This window comes from Macaca fascicularis, chromosome 4, assembly GCF_037993035.2.
Source record: "Macaca fascicularis isolate 582-1 chromosome 4, T2T-MFA8v1.1".
In the NCBI taxonomy this organism is placed as follows: Eukaryota; Metazoa; Chordata; class Mammalia; order Primates; family Cercopithecidae; genus Macaca; species Macaca fascicularis.
The window spans coordinates 116,239,427-116,259,004 of NC_088378.1; the positions used below are offsets into that span (position 1 = coordinate 116,239,427).

The window sequence follows — 19,578 nt, forward strand, 5'->3', positions numbered from 1 at the left end:
TATCACTAATTGCACCTAGTATGACATTAATCCTAGGTTTCAGCTGTTATTTTCTTCAGACATAATAATGCAAGTTTAAAATCAGTACAGCTCATTCTGGTTAATTTTTACCTTTTAAAAAATAGACATTCTTAATTTTAAAATGATTTTTTTCTTGTGTTATCACCTTCAAGAAAAGAAAGCCTTATCTATTAATACTATTATTAGTTTCTTCTCAGTCTAATCTTTCTTCTTTTGGGGGCTTAAATTTGGCTTTTATAGTATAGTAAGGATTGAGTCCAGAAAATGATATGATTCTTCCCTTGGCATAAGAGATGGAAATTTCAAAACTCACTATCTTTTTGATCACCTCTTACCCATTCTGTAAATGTCTCATCTTATTAATTTTGTTTTCAATATGTTGTTTTTAACCAAATACTTGTCACATATTTCTTAACACATATGGCCTTAATTTGGAAGTTTTGTTGTTATGCCATGATGTTTGCATAAAACACATTAAGCTTCTTAAATTTCTTTTCATGTTTCTTTATTTTCAAATTTTTCTCACTTGAAAGTTCATATTTACAAGGAAATTTTATGCACATACATTCATGCCCCTGAATATAATGTAACACAGACTTTTCCTTTGGAACATTGGTTTGAATTGGCCAGTGTTGTGTTGAACATAAACTATTATCACATGACTGTTTTTTTAGCTTAATGTAATATAACCAGTTAATGGTTATATGCCCAGCCCTTAGACACACCACCCCCAACACACACAATTAGAAGCACTTATAACTCCAACAGCTCAAATTCAGGAATCGCTTAGCTTTATTAGTTGAACAACTTTCTCATATATTGCCAAAATGTTTCTAACTCTGGGTTTAGACTAAATAGAAGTAATATATATTGTTATTTCACAGTGGCTCATTCTTATAAAATTACTTCTCAGTTTAGAATACCAGACTTATTTAATAGTATCAGTGAACGTTAGGTTAAATAATGAAAGCCAATGGAATGTAGGATGTGGAGAATTTAATAATTTTAAGTCAAACAGTTGGAACCCTCTTCTAGAAGCGACAAAGTTTTTTTTCCATTTACTTATAAATCTCTCTTCAATAGATAGCATAATATACAATATAAATTATTTCCATCAATTATGACCATTTAAAATTATTTTATGAATTATTTAAAAATACTAATTTAACCAAAAAACTGTTTATTGGTTATCTTCTGTGTGACAGGCTCTCTGCTGTGAGGCAAACTGGTTAACTTAAAAAAAGCATGATGAAGCACCATCCTTTTCCTCAATAATTTTTTAATCTATCAAATAAAATGTGAAAATCATGTCAAATTGCATAGTCAAGAAGTCAAGTTGCATTTATCCACATTCTAAATTTGTTGTACTGACTTACCTTTAAAAAAATGTGTAAATATGATTAACTATAAGAATCATGCATGGCTACATACTTCTACTAAAGACTTTTCAGGTTAAGTAATACTGTTTTATAAAAATTGTGTCTTTTTCTAATGGAACTTTTAACAGATTTCCCAAGAAATGTAAAAATCATAGTACCCTCTGTCCTCCTAGCCCAAAATTATGTTATACATTTTATTTTCATCCACTGTATTGAAAAATTTTCTATTCTGCTTAACAGTTTGTTTACCTTATATACGAGTGTATGTTTGTTTGTGTGTGTGTATATATGCATATATCTAATTCAAAGAGTAAAGTGGTCTAGTATTAGGAAGAATACATACAAGAGTAAGCTCAGGTTACTGACCTTGGAGAGTTTCCAGTAGGAGCAGAGACAAACTTAAAGTGTCATAATAACCCAGGGGAGATGCGTGGAAGCAAACCTGGGATGAAGTATTTCTTGTTTTTGTCTTTTGTATTATTTTTTTAAATTTTTATACTGAAGACAGTAGACAGCTACTGGAAGTTTTTAATCAGGGATCATTTGATTAATGCTTTGTGTTAGAGAACTTAATCTAAATTTTATTTAGAAGATGTACTGTTATGATTCTGGGTACTGTAAAGATCAATGATAGACTGGATTAAGAAAATGTGGCACATATACACCATGGAATACTCTGCAGCCATAAAAAAAAGCATGAGTTCGTGTCTTTTGCAGGGACATGGATAAAGCTGGAAACCATCATTCTCAGCAAAGTATCACAAGATCAGAAAACCAAACACCGCATATACTCATTCATAAGTCGGAGGTGAACAATGAGAACACATGGACACAGGGAGGGGAACATCACACACCGGGGCCTGTCAAGGGGTAGGGGGTTAGGGGAGGGATAACATTAGGAGAAATACCTAACGTAGGTGATGGGTTGATAGGTGCAGCAAACCACCATGGCATGTGTATACCCATGTAACAAAACTGCACATTCTGCACATGTACTCCAGAACTTAAAGTATATATAAAAACAAACAAACAAAAAAATCAACAAAACTGACAAACTTTTTCTAGATTGACCAGGGCAATTAAGCAATAAAAATAAATAAAAGGCACACAAATTATAAGAAAAGGTCTGAAGACCAGACACCCAGAGACTAAAGAGAACACTATTGCAATAGTGTTGCTCCTGGTGAAAAATGGTGAGGGGTGCTATGGTCTGAATCTTTGTGTTTCCAAAATGTTTATGCTGAAACCTAAATCAACCAGTGTGATGGTATTAAGAGGTGAGGCCTCTGGGAGATGATTAGGACTCCCCTCATGAATAGAATTAGTTCCCTCATAAAAGAGGCCCAAGGGAATTTATTTGCCACTTCTGCCATGTGAAGACATGGTAGGAGGAAAGAAGGTGCCAGGCACCATCTACAAAGCTAAAAGCAGCCCTCACCAGATACCGAGTCTGCCAGCACTTTCACCTTGGACTTCCCAGCTTCTAGAACTGTGAAAAATAAATCTCTGTTATTTACAAACCACCCCGCTTATGGTACTTTGTTATAGCAGCCCAAACTGACATGGGGGGAGATAAGGTGGAGGAATCATATGAGAGAGGTTATTCCCATGCAGAAGCAGTGAGAGTAAGAATTGTTTGTGAGTGCATGGAAGATGAGGGTGATAAAAGATAAAGGTTTGGGAGAAGGACAGTGAGTGATGACTCTAAGGATGCAAGTTTGGAAAATAGGTGGATGTCATTAAAATATTGACCTTTCCAAGGCGTTGCCAGTTTTATGAAAACAGATGCAAAGACCTGTTTGCTAATGATAATAATCCATATTTTATGAGTTCACCTTCCACAGGGCCACAAACATGCTGCAGAGCTGCCCTCCAAAATATTGTGGGAATAATTTTTAGACGTATCTCAGCCTCTTGGGCAAGCAGACTTCTGGAAGGCCTGCCTGCCAAATAAAATAGTGTGTACTATGAAACCTACATTTTACATCTACTACTTTATTGTTGACCAAAGCAGTTGTAGTGGAGTTTATTGGCTTGTTTTCCAATAATTATTGGAAAATACTTTTTAAATATTTAGAAAATACGGAAAATCACAAAAAATAGTTACTTGTAATTCTACCACAGAGGAAACGTGCTAAATTAGTAAAATTAGTATTAATATATAAGTATTACATATATATTCATAGACTATATGTCTATACACACACATACATATTGTGCATGTGTGTGCATACAGGTTATAGGAATCATGAGGTGCATGTTTATTTTGCTTAATATACTATGATTAGCATTCTTGTTACTGAAACCTTTCCAGACATGATTTTTAAAACCAACATAGCCTACCCTTACATGGGTGTATGTTAAATGTGTATGTTAATTTAACTGATCCTACTTTTGATTGGGAGCAGTTATTTTAATATAATTTTAATGAACATTCTTATTTCTAATATTTTAGTCATCTTACTTAGAATGTATTTTCAGGGAATATGTAGGATCATTAGAGGTTTTTTGACATATTATGTAAGTCAAGGGTTTTTAGAAAGGCTATTTCCAGCCTATACACTCACTAGGTTTATATAATATTGCCAAATTCAGCAAACCTCACTTAGAGATGATATTATAATGTAAAATGTATGCCAACTCGATTTGCATCTGATATGCCACTTTAATTTCTATTTGCATTTGTTTTGTGGGGCCGAACAGTTCTTTCATATGTTTAATGATTATTTGTATTTTTAAATTAATTGTTTTTCTTTGTCTACTCTGTATTGAAATGTTTTTTCTCACAAATTTTAAGAGCTATTTATATATTATTTCTTAAATATTAAGGTATCTGTCTAACATATGTATGTATATATGGTAGGATTATTTTTCAAAACTTGCTTTTGTGTTTTAATGCATATGTGTTTTACATTTATATTTATTAATTTATTAAGAAACACATCTTGAATGCATACTACTATCAGATACTGTTCTAGGCACATAGCCGTGATGAAAAGCATTGTCATGTCTTCAAGTAGCTCACATTCTGGCAGGGGAGTATGAATAATTAAAAAACACCCCCCACCCAATACACACATACACCTAATATAGAAGTACAGTTTAGAGCATATTAATTGGTGATAAAAGCTATGCCAAAAATAAAGAGAAAGTGCAGTAAGACACAGAGGATGGGAAATTTGGAGGGGTGGTGAAAGGGGACAGGTTTCAGTATTAACTAAATGGTCGAGAAGGCAATTTTAAGAAGATATGTAAGCAAAGAACTGGAGAAGATGAGGGTATTACTCCACTTCACAACTGGGAACAGAACATTTCAGTCTGAGGGAATAGTTAGTCAAGATTCTAACATGTGTTCAACAAACACCATGTGGCCAGTATGGCTGGAGATAAGTGAGTAAGGAAGAGAGTAAGAGAGGATCCTTGTAGGCTGTTGTAAATCCTTTGGCTTTTTCTTTGAGTGAAATGGAAAAAAAAAAAAAAAAAAAAATTCAGGGTTTTGAGCAGTCCTAGCTTGCATTTCAAAAGGGATCATTGTGACTGCTCTGTTGAGACTAGACTGTAAGGAGGGAGTAAAATAAGAATTAGGAGACAAGTTAGAAAGAATGCAATTCCAATAGTCCAGGAAACGAATAATGATGGTTTGCTTAAATGTGGTAACTATAGAGGTGGTGAGCATATTCTAAGTATATTTTTAAATTTGAATGGATTTCATGATGAATTAGATGTAGAGTTTCTAAAAGGGAAAGAAAATGATCGCAAATACATTCAAGTGTTCACCTGAGCAACTGGAAGGATGAAATTGCCATCAACCAAAATGGAAAAGGCTATGAGTGGACAATATTTGCGGGCGAAGATTAGAATTTCAGTTTGGGGCATGTTATATTTGCGGAATCTGCTACACATCTAAATGGAGCTTTTGAGTAGACAGTTGCATATAAAAGAATTGGGAGGGGATATGAAGTCTTCACTGAGGATATAATAAGCAGCATTTAGATCATATTTAAATCCAGTAAACTGTACAAGATGATAAATGGGGCACCGAGACATTACATCCTTAAGAGATCAGAGTAGTTTGAGGAGACTGAGAAATACTGATTTATGAAGTAAGAGAAAACTGACAGACTTGAGCCCTGGAGTCTAAAAAAAAGGGTTTCAAGAAGAAAGAGTTGTTAGATGCTATAAATGGGTCACGTATGATGAGGACCAAGGATTGTCCACATTATCATCCCTTTAATGGCTTCTGCTTTTGGAGTTACGCTTAGAAAGACCTTTCATACTCCAAGAAGACATACATGACTACCTATCTTTTCTTTGGCTTCATTTCTTACAATAAAATATTTAACCCAACTGGACTTTATTTTTATTCAAGGTGCAAGATAAGAATCTATTTTCTATATAAACACATTTTTTATCCATTTATTACCTAACCCATTGTTTCCCCACTAATACAGAATGTTCATCCATGACACATACTGTGTTTAAATTGGGTCTCTCTCTGGAATTTCTATTCTGCGATAATAATAGCTGATATTAATAATTTTTAAAATGTCTTACCTGAGTTATTCTATTTTGTCCTCATGACAATCCCATGAAATAATTTTTGTAACTTTTTTATTTAAAAAAATGACAAAACTGTAGCTTAGCAAGGTTAGGGAAGTTGTCCAATGTTTCCTACTTGAAAGACAGTAGAACCAGGATTTCAACCCAACTCATCTTGTCTCTTTCCATCTCTTTAGTCTATTTATTTCGTGCAAATGCCACACTTTTAATGAATGTGTCTCTGTATTACCTTTTAAATCTGACATAACATGATGCCTTCGTCCTTTAATAAAATCCTTCTTGGTTGGGCATGGTGGCTCATGCCTGTAATCCCAGCACTTTGGGAGGCCAAGGTGGGCGGATCATGAGGTCAAGAGATCAGGACCATCCTGGCCAACATGGTGAAACCCCGTCTCTACTAAAAATACAAAAATTAGCCAGGCATGGTGGTGGGCACCTATAGTCCCAGCTACTCGAGAGGCTGAGGCAGGAGAATCACTTGAACCTAGGAGGCAGAGGTTGCAGTGATCATGCCACTGCACTCCAGCCTGATGACTGAGTGAGACTCCATCTGAAAAAATAAAATAAAATCCGTCTTGATCATTTATATATATATATTTCATCTAATTGAATTTAAACTAAATTTGTTCAAAACCACATCCCCCAAATATCCATTATATTAAATACATAATTTACAAAGAATTGATTTAATGATAATATTCAGTCATCCCATCTAAGAAACTGGTGTATTTTTTCAATTTATTCAGGTTATTATTTGTATAAAAACGAAATATTTGGTTATTTTCCTATAGGAGGCCCATGATTCCATAGATTTCTTCTGATTGGGATCATTGTAATATGTGTTTCGTTTATCTTCCTGATTTGAACTGTATCTTCCTTGAGTTCTATCAGTCACTCTTCCCTTCATTCAAATTTTTTGTAACATTCTTATATTTGTATATAAAAGTTTAAATTTATTTGTATTTAGCATATGAATACCTTGAGAAATTTCTTAGGGGGAATCTTTCCTTGTGGGATATGGAAAATATTTTCATGACATCAATTTCCTGAGGTAAAAAAAGTTGAGGTTTGAAGAGGATGCTTTGAGAATTAGATTCCTTTTACTTTGATCTCACAGTAACTACAGATAACTAAATAAAGCTCACATTTCTCAGTAAAATGTTTTCAGTTCAGTAAACATTCTTAAAGGAAACATTTGCTTCAGTAACCAAAACCCATGGCTTTCAGTTGAAGGTCCAAATTAAAAGAATACTGTTTCTATTCTGAAAGGAAAGAAAATGTTATTTATTTTTCTAAATAGACATTTTGGAACACTTTCCTTTGAAAATATACAAGGCTTTATAGATAACAGACCTTAGAGTTATAAGTGTTAATACCCACTTCAACTGTAAGGGGGCCAACAGTGTAATTTTAAAAGAATACCCACAGCTGAATCCACTAAAAATATGAAATATTAAAAAGAAGGAAGACTATTTTTATTTGCTAAGATGTAACTTCAATAAAGAGATGAAGGCAACTTCTTAAATTTTACCCTGATTCATTATTGCCCCATTTGTATTCTTTTTTAAAAAGACACAGAACTCCCTAAGGATTAAGGATATACCTAAAACCATGTTAATTCAAAATAATTGTGATTTACAAATATTAATGTTTGCCAAACTGGTAATAGTGTTTGTTTGCTTACTTAAAATCATGGTGTCTTATTGTAGAATCAGAGTATTAGAAGTGTATTTCTGTCTCAAATTCCAGGTGAGTGAGTTCATATAGGTGGGAAGATGTGACTACTTCATGAAGAAGTGGAAATAAAAGCACTATTTTTTTGAGGAAATTCATATGTTCACTGGGTAAAAAATAGAAGAAATAGTAAGAGAGGGGCGGATGAAGGAGGAGCCTCTCTTGAGCATTTAACTTGAAATGTTCAATTGAAAAAGAACACTAGTAAATAAATATCTTATGGCAAATATTAATACTGCTTTACCCTTTGGTCTTGGTGCACAAAGATAGGTAGGTAGGTAGGTAAGTAGGTAGGTAGATAGATATATAGATATAGATAAGATTATTTTCCAAAATTGTCAGAATTCATATTGAAATTGTTTTATTGTGAATTTTAATTTTAAATTGTCTACAAAGCGAGTTTATGTTATTGCATGGCAAAAAAAAAACAAAACAAAACAAAACAAAAAAAACAGATTGGAACTAAGTTGCAAGTAGCCCCTTGAAATAGGGCATGCCTTCACTAGCTTACACAGACTGAGCCTACTCTAAGAGTGTAGATCTCAATTGTCTCTTGTATCCCACTTACTTATTTTTCATTTTGGGGGGGTACATAGTAGTTATATATATTTATGGGATACATGAGATATTTTGATTCAGGCATACAATACATAATTATATAAGGATAAATGGGGTATCTATCACCTCAAGCATTTATCGTTTCTTTGTGTTGCAAACATTCCAGTTCTACTCTTTTAGTTATTTTTAAATGTACAATAAATTTTTCAAGACAGGGTCTCACTTTGTTACCCAGGCTGGATAGCTCACTGTAGCCTCAACCTTCCTGGCTCAAGCCATCCTCCCACCTCAGCCTTCCAAGGAGCTGAGATTACAGGCATGACCACCATACCTAGATAATTTTTATATTTTTGTAGAGACAGGGTTTCACAAGTTATCCAGGCTGATCTTGAATTTCTGGACTCAAGAAATCCACCCACCTTAGCCCTCCAAAATGTTGAGATTCTAGGCGTGAGCCACTGTGCCCAGCCTGCAATGAATTATTGTTGACTATAGTCATTTGTTGTGCTATCAAATACGAGATTTTATTCATTCTCTCTATATTTGTATACCCATTAACCATTCCCACTCCTTTATATATATATATATATATTTTTTAATTTATTTATTATTATTATACTTTAAGTTGTAGGGTACATGTGCATAACGTGCAGGTTTGTTACATATGTATACTTGTGCCATGTTGGTGTGCTGCACCCATCAACTCGTCATTTACATCAGGTATAGCTCCCAATGCAATCCCTCCCCCCTCCCCCCTCCCCATGATAGGCCCCGGTGTGTGATGTTCCCCTTCCCGAGTCCAAGTGATCTCATTGTTCAGTTCCCACCTATGAGTGAGAACATGCGGTGTTTGGTTTTCTGTTCTTGTGATAGTTTGCTAAGAATGATGGTTTCCAGCTGCATCCATGTCCCTACAAAGGACACAAACTCATCCTTTTTGATGGCTGCATAGTATTCCATGGTGTATATGTGCCACATTTTCTTAATCCAATCTGTCACTGATGGACATTTGGGTTGATTCCAAGTCTTTGCTATTGTGAATAGTGCTGCAATAAACATACGTGTGCATGTGTCTTTATAGCAGCATAATTTATAATCCTTTGGGTATATACCCAGTAATGGGATGGCTGGGTCATATGGTACATCTAGTTCTAGATCCTTGAGGAATCGCCATACTGTTTTCCATAATGGTTGAACTAGTTTACAATCCCACCAACAGTGTAAAAGCGTTCCTATTTCTCCACATCCTCTCCAGCACCTGTTGTTTCCTGACTTTTTAATGATCGCCATTCTAACTGGTGTGAGATGGTATCTCATTGTGGTTTTGATTTGCATTTCTCTGATGGCCAGTGAAAATGGCCATACTACCCAAGGTAATGTATAGATTCAATGCCATCCCCATCAAGCTACCAATGAGTTTCTTCACAGAATTGGAAAAAACTGCTTTAAAGTTCATATGGAACCAAAAAAGAGCCCGCATCTCCAAGACAATCCTAAGTCAAAAGAACAAAGCTGGAGGCATCACGCTACCTGACTTCAAACTATACTACAAGGCTACAGTAACCAAAACAGCATGGTACTGGTACCAAAACAGAGATATAGACCAATGGAACAGAACAGAGTCCTCAGAAATAATACCACACATCTACAGCCATCTGATCTTTGAGAAACCTGAGAAAAACAAGAAATGGGGAAAGGATTCCCTATTTAATAAATGGTGCTGGGAAAATTGGCTAGCCATAAGTAGAAAGCTGAAACTGGATCCTTTCCTTACTCCTTATACGAAAATTAATTCAAGATGGATTAGAGACTTAAATGTTAGACCTAATAACATAAAAATCCTAGAGGAAAACCTAGGTAGTACCATTCAGGACATAGGCATGGGCAAAGACTTCATGTCTAAAACACCAAAAGCAACAGCAGCAAAAGCCAAAATTGACAAATGGGATCTAATTAAACTAAAGAGCTTCTGCACAGCAAAAGAAACTACCATCAGAGTGAACAGGCAACCTACAGAATGGGAGAAAATTTTTGCAATCTACACATCTGACAAAGGGCTAATATCCAGAACCTACAAAGAACTCAAACAAATTTACAAGAAAAAAACAAACAACCCCATCAAAAAGTGGGCAAAGGATATGAACAGACATTTCTCAAAAGAAGACATTCATACAGCCAACAGACACGTGAAAAAATGCTCCCACTCCTTTTAACATTACCCTTGCTAGCCTTTGGTAATCATTGTTCTACTATCTCTATGAGCTCAATTGTTTTAATTTTTAGCTCCCACAAGTAAGTGAAACTAAGTGAAGTTTGTCTTTCTGTGCCTGGCTTATTTCACTTAACATAATGACCTCCAGTTCCACCCATGTTGTTGCAAATAACAGGATCTCATTCTTGTTATGGCTGAATAGTACTCCTTGTGTCTATATACCACATTATCTTTATCCATTTGTCTATTGATGGACACAGGTTGCTTCCAAATCTTGGCTATTGTGAGTAGTGTTGCAGTAAACATGGAAGTACAGATATCTGTTAGATATACTAATTTCCTTTATTTTGAATATAAACATGGCAGTGGGATTGCTGGATCATATGGTAGCTCTATTTTTACTTTGAGGAACCTCCAAACCACTCTCTGTAGTGGTTGTACTAATACACATTCTAACCAACAGTGTATGAGAGTTCTCTTTTCTCCACGTCCTCAGCAGCATTTGTTATTACCTTGAGTTAAGGCTATTTTAACTGGTATGAGATAATATCTCATTATAGGTTTAATTTCCATTTGTCTGATGATCAGTAATGTTGAAAACCTTTTCATATGCTTGTTTGCCGTTTATATGTCTGCTTTTGAGAAGACCTTTTCAGATCTTTTTTCCATTTTTATTGGATTATTAGATTTTTCCTATAGAGTTATTTGAGCTCCTATATATTTGGGTTATTAATCCCTGTCAAATGGATAGTTTTCAAATATTTTCTCCCATTCTGTGGGTTGTCTCTTTGTTGTTTTCTTTGCTATGCAGAAGCTTTTTAAGCAGATGAAATCCCTTAAAATTACATTATTTTAAGTTGATGTAATTTGTCCACTTTTGCTCTGTAGCAAATAACTTTCTTGAGTATTACTCAAGAAAGACAAATCTAAGACCTCAAGCTGTGAAACTACTAAAAGAAAGCATTGGGGAAACTCTCTCACTTCTTTAACCTCTGCAAGCATTTGAACCTGTTTTAAATTTTTGAAGAAAAAAAATGTTGGTAATGGGGTTGGGAAATGGTACATTCATAGAAAGAATTCTGAGTTTCCTAGTAACCCAAGATCCAATTAGAAAGACTGCCTTCTTTAGTAAGCAGAGAAATTCTGGATTCGATTAGTGGGTATTGGACTTCATAACAAATCCTGTTGAACTGTGGTAAGCTAAAGTGAATAAAAGCAATCAGCATGCACACACATTTGCAATTAACTTTCTGCTTATCCTTTAAACCTTCAGGCTTTCACATACTGAAGTCAAGTTTTCTTTTTTCATTCTAAAAAGGAAATCATTAAATGTCTCTGAGTGTCTACATTGTTCTGACCTACTGTGCTAATATAAAAGATGAAAAATGGATATAAAGGAAAATATAAAGAGAAAGAATAAGATTAAATGAAGATCACTTGTGATTACATAAATGAAAAAGGTAGGATAAAGGGGCACGTGATTAGTAATTGATTTGTCTGTGAAAGTGATTCAGCAAATTTATTAAACTGTCCAGATTTTATTAGGATTCCATATTTTAAATAAACCACATACCATAGTTTTGGATATATCCTACCGCATAGTATAAGGCAAACAAAATAGGCAGCACCAAAATACAAGCATAAAATAAGGAAAAATGTGTAGTTTATATGTGTCTAAAGTGTTGCGGTTAAGAAAACAGGACTGGCAAAACTGCTCTCAGCAGATACTAGATTTAGACTGCCCGACAGTTAAAGTTCCCATGACAGGTGTGGAAAGGCTGCCACAGGACTTCCCTGTTGCATAGTAAATAGTCCTTGTATGAAGCCCCAGCCTGGTGAGGATGGTCCCTATCTCCATAAACTCAGTCTTTTCAGCTGTAAAATGCAAGTGTCAACTAGGTGATGAGAGATTTCTTTCCTCTTAGACTTTGTTTAAGATTAAAACTACTTAAAGCTGTGCATAGTTCAATTCACTGGCAGATGGTAGGCAAAAAAAAAGAGAGAGAGAGGGAACAATTCAGAGGCACAACGATGCTGAGAGCCATAGTATTCCTTTTTTTTTTTTTTTTTTTTTTTTGAGAGGGAGTCTCACTCTGCCGCCCAGGCTAGAGTGCAGTGGCACGATCTCAGCTCACTGCAACCTCCACCTCCCAGGTTCAAGCCATTCTCCTCAGCCTCCTGAGTAGCTGGGACTACAGGCACATGCCACCATGCCTGGCTAATTTTTTGTATGTTTAGTAGAGATGGGTTTTACCATGTTGTTCAGGCTGTCTCAAACCCCTGACCTCAAGTAATCCACCCACCTCAGCCTCCCAAAGTACTGGGATTACAGGCATGAGCCACCGCACCCAGCCTTCCATTTTTGAATTTAGCTAGAAACATAATAGTAAAGAGTACATTTCCAGAGAAAGATTTCTTCCTTAATATCTTTAATGTATCTATTTACCATGAAAAAAAATTATGTGAAATTCTCATCCAATCAGTACAGTCCTATGTGAGAACAGCCTAAATAAAAATTAGTTTGGTAATTAGCTCAACAGGGTGTCCACTGCAAGTACAAACTTTGACTCCACATAAGACAAGGAGACTGACCTGAAGTCCTCACTAAAGATTTGAGTGTTTTGCTATATTATAGAGAACATAAATATATATATGAAAAATGTTTAGGTACCTACATGACTACTCATCCATATCCATATTTGTTTTCAGGTTTCTGCTAAATATTTTCATCTTTAAGAATTAGTTTTGGATTATATGCAATATTTTGGTAATACATTTTTAATTATTTTAAAACATATATTTCTTCCTTTGTAATCTATGATTCCAAAGAAGTCACTGCTCAGTAAATTTGTAAAATTTCTACCATGTCAAAATTGTAGGATTATTCATATATACTATTTTATTTGTCCTTTCACTTCTCTTTTCCAGTTTAAAATGTCTGTAGAAAGTAAGCTACATTTCTTACCAAACTCTGTTCGAAAGTCTTTATTAATTTTTGGTAGAACTTTGAATTTTTCATGAGCCACTTCACAGTATCTTAATTTTGATGTCATATGGAGAGGTGAGAAGGTAGAGGGAATGAAAAAGGGCAAAATATTGCAGATGTAGCAGAGATCAAAATGTAACAGATTATTGTGAAAAGGTTATGCCAACATATTTGAAACTTAGATGTAAAATTTGTAAAATTATATAAACTATGAGAAATAAAAAAAAGAAACATAACCTCACTGAATCAGTAGCTCACATATTTTTCCACAATAAAAACATCAAGCCTAGATGCTCTATAGGTGAGTTACATTGAATGTAAAATAAGCAAGTAATTTCTGTATTATACAAACATTTTCAGAGAATGTTAAAATACAGAATCCACTCTGTTTGATTTTTACAAGTAATATATTCCTGGTTCCAAAATCATATAAGAACAGTATGTGAAAGGAAAATTATGGCTATTGCCGCTCATGAACGTTGATGACAATTTCTAAACAAAATAGTAAACCAAATTTACTAATGTATAAAAATATAACATCACAAAAAAGTTTGTTTTGTTCCAAGTATTCAAGTTTGGTTTAACATTAGAAAATTTATTAGAAATCACTACTTTAAAACACTAAAATAGTAAAGATATGATAATCTCAATGGTCATATAATATATATAAACTGTAACTCATATATTTACTTATCTATTCCCCCATTAAAAAACATTTAAGCATCCAGTACTTTTTACTATTCAATTTTTGTGGGCATAATTTTTAAAAACAAAGCTTACACATAAGGACAGCAAATTCATAACTTGCTTTAAGAGCAGCTGTTGTTGTAGAGGCCCCAGTGTGATGTTAGATGCAGTCATTCTGAGTTCTACTGTTCTACCCCCTCCTAATTCATTTCCTGAGTCCAGTATAACCTTGATCACAAATCCTACAAGATTATTACAAGAAAGGAAACTCATAGCCAAATCTATTTCACTGTATCCTAATAAAATATTTCAAAGGGAATCTACTGACATATTAAAAGACTAATCTATTTCAACCAAGTTGGATTTATCCCAGAAATTCTAGTTCAACATATAAAACCAATCAGTAGAATTACCATATTAATAAAGAGAAAAATCTTGTGATTATCTCAAATGATGTAGAAAATTATTTGACATACTTAGCAAAGTAGGAGTTTCTAGCCAATGCAATAAGGAAAGGAAATGAACAAAATGTGCAAGTTGGAAAGGATGAAATATAATTATCATTATTTCAAATGTCATAATTGTGTATTCAAACTTCCAACATAAGTTATAGGTATACTATTAAAATCAATACATAAATTCAGGAAGATTGTAGAATATAAGCACAATATATAAAAATTACCAGTACTGTTATATATACTAGTAACAAATATACATTATGAAATGAAATGACACATTTCTAATTGCAATATTATTAAAATATAGTAAGGCATAGATTTAACAGACTTGTTATATTATTATATAGAAAGTAACATAACACTATGAAGAGAAGTTTTATAAATATAAGTAAATGGAGAGATAAGTTTCAGGCTTGGAAGACTCAATATTGAACAAATATCAATTTTCACCAAATTGATCCATAGATTCAATGCAAGCTCAGTAAGTCTGTGTGTGTGCATGGAATTGACAAGTGGATTCTAAAATTGACGTGAGAATGCAAATGGCCTAAAATAGCCAAGGCAATCCAAAAGGGGAATTTCAAATATGAACAAGTTATCAGATAACAAATCTTAATATAAAGCAAAAATAATTAAGACAGTGTGATACCAGTACAAGAATGGACATATAGACCACAAAGACAGAAAAGAGAGCTGGGAAAGAAATTCAAACATCAAACATATACAGTCACCCGATTTGTGATAAAAGCATCACTATAATTCAGTGATAAGTGCATGATCTTTTCAATAAATTGTACTAGTTCAATTGGATATTCATATAGAAACAAAATCTTAATCTTTATACACAAAGATTATAAGTCTAAATAAAGAAGTAAATAACATGAGAGTAATATTTTGCATAAACAGAGACTTATTACATGGCACATGAGAAAGGCTAACAGTGGAAAATAATTGATAAACAGGCTATATTACAATAAGGATTTTCTGCTTATAAAAAGATACATTGAATTTCTATGTTAGCTCTAAATGTCAAGAGTTTGGAAATCACGCTTATTTTTATAGCATGGACAAGCTTGACAAATGGAACTGAAATAACTTTTCTTGGATCCATCAGAAAACTGAGGTTGAAGAGCAAACTTCTGCCCTGAAATCTAGAAAGAGAGACAAATCCAGGGCTGCACATTTGCGAACTCCCTAACTGGTAATTTTGACAAATTGCTGGAGTCTGAAAGTGAGAAACCCTTGAAGCCAGAGTGTTAAGGGGGTCACTAATTTTGTGAGTCTTACCTTCTATCAGGTTCTAAAAGTGAGAATTTGAGAAAGACCTTTCTGTGACTCTGGCAAGGAGGGAAAAGAATAATCACTTGACATATTATCAGAATATTCTTCATTACAAAGGCCTATTCTCAAAAGAAATTACTAGAACCCTATCCAAGCTGGGGAAATGGTATTCATCATTCTCCAGCCCACACTAGACTTCCTGTAGTATCAAAGGGATAAACAAAAGTTGATACCACTGGAGAAACACTTGGGAAGGTCAACATTTAAAACACACGGGCCCACTACAAGTCTGAAATTTAATCAGAAGATTAAGGAATGTTTCTCTTCTTTCACACCTTACCACCACACCAAAAGGGCTCCAGTCTAGTAACAGTGGATTACAGCAGAAAGAACTACACGAAGCTGACCCCATCTGAAGAGGAATACTTAGGAAAGCCTGCCTTATATAGAAAAGGCAAAGACAGGGAAACTAGAGAAATTTGAAGCCTCTGGCAGTTACAGCTGCAGCAAACATTAAACACAACCAAACTTCTAGCCAGATAAACATACAATCTCACGCTTATAGCCTGTTTACCTAAGTTACTATTACCGGATACAATGTGTAGGTTTTCAACAACAACAACAAAATCAGAGGCAGACGAAAAGCCAAGAAAAAATACAGCCTAAAGAGACAAAGCAACCCTCAGAATCAGACTCAGATATGACACAGATATTGGAATGATGAGACAGGGAATTCAAATTAACTATGACTAATATGTGAAAGGATTTATTGGCAGAAGTAGACAACATGCAGAAAAGAGATGGGAATGTAAACATGTAGATGGAGGCTCTAAAAAAGAATAAAAAAGAAATACTAGAAAAAAAATCTCTAATACAAATGAAGAATGCTGTTGATAGACTCATTGGTAGACTAGATGTGGCTAAGGAGAGAATCAGTGAGCTGAAAAATATGTCAGTACACACTTCATAAAACTGAAATGCAAAGAGGAAAAATTAATGAAAATATTCAGAACAGATTATCCAAGAACTATTACACGATTTTAAAAGGCCCTGTAGAGATCCATTATGTATATGTAATTAAAATAACAGAAGGAGAAGAAACAGAGAACACAGTAGCATAAATATTTGAAGCAATAATGGTTGATGGCTTTCCAAAATTAATGACAGCCATGAACCCATAGATCCAAGAAGCTCAGAGAATGTCAAACAGGATAAATACTAAAAATCAACACCTAGGCATATCATTCAAACTGCACCAAAACAAAGATAAAGAGAGAATTTTGAAAGAAGCCAGAGAAAAATAAACACCATACCTATAGAGAAATGAGGTTAGATTGCATTTCAACTGTCCTTCAGAAACCACAAAAGCAACTAGAAAGTAGAATGAAGTAATCAAAGTACTGAAAGTAAAAACCCACCAACCTAGGATTCTATATTCAATAAAATTACTCTTCAAAAGTGAAGTAGAAACAAAGACTTTCTCAGAAAAACAAGAACTGAGGGATTTCATCATCAATATATCTGCCCTACTGGAAACTTAAAAAGACAGTCTTCACAGAGAAGGATACTTATGTATGTATATATCAGAAAATTAGATCTACACAAAGAAAAATACGAATCAGAGACGTAATATATGCAAATAAAATATAATCTTATTTTATTTATTCTTAATTTACCTATTAACTGTTCAAAGTAATAATAACAACAAGATACAGGGTAATTGTAGCATATGGGTAAGTGAAATGAAGGATAATAATGTTATAAAAGATGGGAGGAATTAATTTTGGATACTTTATTACAAGGTACTGGTGGTACACATGAAATGGCATAGTATTATTTGAAGATGGACTTTAGTTAACAAGGTTATTGGAAACTGTAGATAAATCACTAAAAATTTTAAGAAGTATAAATGATATGCTAGGAGATAAAGTACAAAATAATCATATAAAATTATCAATTAAAACCAGAGAAGGTTGAAAAAGGTGGAGAAAAAAGAATGTAATGAATATAATACATCTATAAATATGGTGGATATTAATCCACCTATAATCCAACTACAATCATTTCAAATGTGAATGGTCTAAATTTGAAGGCAGAGGTTACCAGAGTGGATTTCAAAAGCAAGACCCAACTATTTGTTATCTACAAAAAATCCATTATAAATGTTTAATATACTCAGGTATGTTAAAAGTAAAGGGATAGAAAAAGTATACATGACATACACCAATCAAATGAAAGCTGGGGTAGCAATATTAATTTTAGAAAAAAGTGGACTTCACAACCAAAAAAAAAACTTGGAGACATTGCATAGAAAAGGTGTATTAATAGCAAGTAAGTTATGAAAAGTCATTACACTTCACTAGTCATCAGAGAAATGTAAATTAAAACTACAGTGAGATACCACTACACAGCCACCAGACTGGTTGTAATTATAAAGTCTGAGGATACAAACTACTGGCAAAAATGCGGAACAAATGCCGCTCTCACACATTGCTGTTGGGAGTTTAAATTGGTGCCACCACTCTGTAAAACATGCATACTTTAGAACCCAGCAATTCCATTCCTAGGTATATAACCAATAGAAATGTATGCATGCATATATTCACCAAAAGATAAGTTCAAGAATGTTCATGCTAGTACTCTTTATAGTAACTCCAAATTGGAAGCAACACAAATACACAGTAGTAAAAAAATTTGTACATAGATTGTGATATATGTATTTATCATTTATGAGAATGAAAAACTGCTACATACAACATGGTTGAATTTCAAAACAACATGTTGAATGAGAAAAGTCAGACATGATAAAGCATATTGTTTGATTACATTTTTATAACGTTCATGAACATGCAAAACTAATCCATGGTTATAGATGTTTACATGGGAGTAGGATAATAAGGGAGAAGGTGTGAGAGGGACTTCTCGTGCTGCTAATGTTCTATTTTCTGACTTGGTGGTGTTTTTACTTTGTGAAGATTTATTGATCTGTATACTTATGATTTGTACTCTTCTCTATATGTATGTTATAAACGTAATAGCTTATTTTTTAAAAAAAGAAAAAATAGAAAAATTGTTAAAGAATTACATCAGGATTACTCAGAAAATTGAACACAAATGTCACCTAAAATATGTTCAACATTAGTCTGAAAAATGGAAATTTAAATGTGATTTCATGTTATACCTGGTATATTGGCAAAAATAGAAAAGCCAGACAGTATCTAGTGTTGGTAAAGATGTAGACTTACAGAAACTCTCACATACTATTGGTGATTTGAGCATGTGTGTACTCTATGACCCAGCAATTTATTCCTTGGTATATTCCTGGTAAATCTCTTGTATGCAGTGGAAGACATAGAAAAATAGTTTGTAGCAGAATTGTTTATAATGATAAAAACTGAAACTATTTTTCACCTCAAAGGAATTGGATCAAACTGTGCCATATTCACACAACTAAAAATCATGGAGTCAAGACAAGGAATATTGACAGCTATGTTCAGTCACACAGGTTGAACTGAAAAACCCAATAATGGGTGGGTAAAGCAAGTTATTGAAGAATAAAGTAATATTCTAGTGATGCAAAGTCCAAAAACAGACAAATTTACCAATCATATTGTAACATACAGAGTAAAACAGGAGAATGGTATGCAGAATTTTCTGGGACAGAGGGGTCATTCAATGAAGGAAGGTTTACATGGAGATTCT

At 33.8% G+C, this 19,578-nt stretch overlaps 1 protein-coding gene across 3 annotated transcripts in view; it reads left to right on the plus strand.

Annotated features, from left to right (window-relative positions):
- HMGCLL1 (3-hydroxy-3-methylglutaryl-CoA lyase like 1) overlaps positions 1-19,578 on the plus strand; it is a 146,522-nt gene that overhangs the window by 90,412 nt on the left and 36,532 nt on the right. The gene's annotated exons all lie outside the window — the stretch shown is intronic.